Source organism: Tiliqua scincoides, chromosome 1 (assembly GCF_035046505.1).
Source record: "Tiliqua scincoides isolate rTilSci1 chromosome 1, rTilSci1.hap2, whole genome shotgun sequence".
NCBI lineage: Eukaryota > Metazoa > Chordata > Lepidosauria > Squamata > Scincidae > Tiliqua > Tiliqua scincoides.
In genome coordinates, this window is record NC_089821.1 from 29,883,152 (window position 1) to 29,884,506 (window position 1,355).

General features: G+C 43.2%; 1 pseudogene; it reads left to right on the forward strand.

Annotated features, from left to right (window-relative positions):
• The first annotated feature begins 266 nt into the window (after positions 1-266).
• On the forward strand, positions 267-386 carry LOC136638351 (5S ribosomal RNA; annotated as a pseudogene).
• Positions 387-1,355: the final 969 nt, after the last annotated feature.

The window sequence follows — 1,355 nt, forward strand, 5'->3', positions numbered from 1 at the left end:
GCCCTGAATACCCCTGAATGGGGGTGGGATATAAATGAAAAAAGTATTAAAGCTGGATTAGTGAATACAGTCACTATTTGTCATCTGTTTAAAAGCATCAGAAAGCCAGCCCAAGTTAGTTACTCACTAGCTCTTATTAAGCCTGCAAGTTTTCCCCTCTGTGGTTAACCAGGTCGAAGAAGGAAGTTGCAGTTCTTTAGGGGGGAAGAGATTAGACTTCACTCCACCACACCACATTCAATTTGGTCAATTCAAAGTCAATTCAAATCGACAGCAACTGTTACCCTGCACACGCCCAATCTCATCTGATCTTGGAAGCTAAGCAGGGTCAGGCCTGGTTAGTACTTGGATGGGAGACCGCCTGGGAATACTGGGTGCTGTAGGCTTATACCATAGTCTTTCGAGACTGAAGGTTGCCAACCATCCCTGATGGCTTTCCGAAGAAAATAATTACATTGGAGGATTCCAAACACTGAGAAAGATGCAGCTATGGTTACGTCTACTCTGCACCAATTTTAGGGCTAGCCACCATTTCAGGTTGTTTACTCCTATTGCATGTCCAATGGGTGCACATCAGTGGGCACTGCAGGTGTGGGTCCTGACATTGGGTGACAGACTGCTTGTGTGTAGCCCCATTTTTACTTAAGCAAACATATTTGGTGCCAGAGCAACAGAACTGTGAGTCTGTTTTGGAACAAACAAAAGAAATAAACTGAATGGGCCCCATTGGTTCTTTTTTTAGTGTGTTTGAAAATGAGTGATCAGCATTCCAAAATGAAGAAGGAATAGGTTATTTATTGTAACCAATTTTTTAAAAATTCAGAACTCATTTAAACTGGGGTGATATCTGCCCCATGCTTGCACTGCCACACCCCTGGACTCCCCTACCCTGCCCCATTCCTCCCAACCCCCAGTCCCTGCTGCTGGCTTACCTTCAGTGGTGGAGGTATATAGATCCAGTGAGCCTCTGGCACCACTCTCTTTGCGGTAATGGTGTGCTGCCAGTGGTGTGCTATGCGTGCCACCACCACAGACCATTTCACAACAGGAGAATCATGTTCCGTTGTCCTAATAGGCTGGTCAATCCTTCGTTGAATTTGGCAGTAATAAGATTTTCCTGGCAGCAAAACAAATTAAGTTCTTGACAGCAAAAATGTAAATAAAATGAATTAAGCAATTTTCCATTCACATCCCTAGCACGGTACGGCCTACTCAGCTTGTACTGATTTCATTTGTTATTTAAAGTGAAGATACAAGAGCAGCTGAGGTTATTCTCTAAATTATAGGCTTATTGTTGCTAATGAACAGAGATTTGAAGCTGCTCTTGTCTCTTTTGTTATCCATTCTTCATTTAC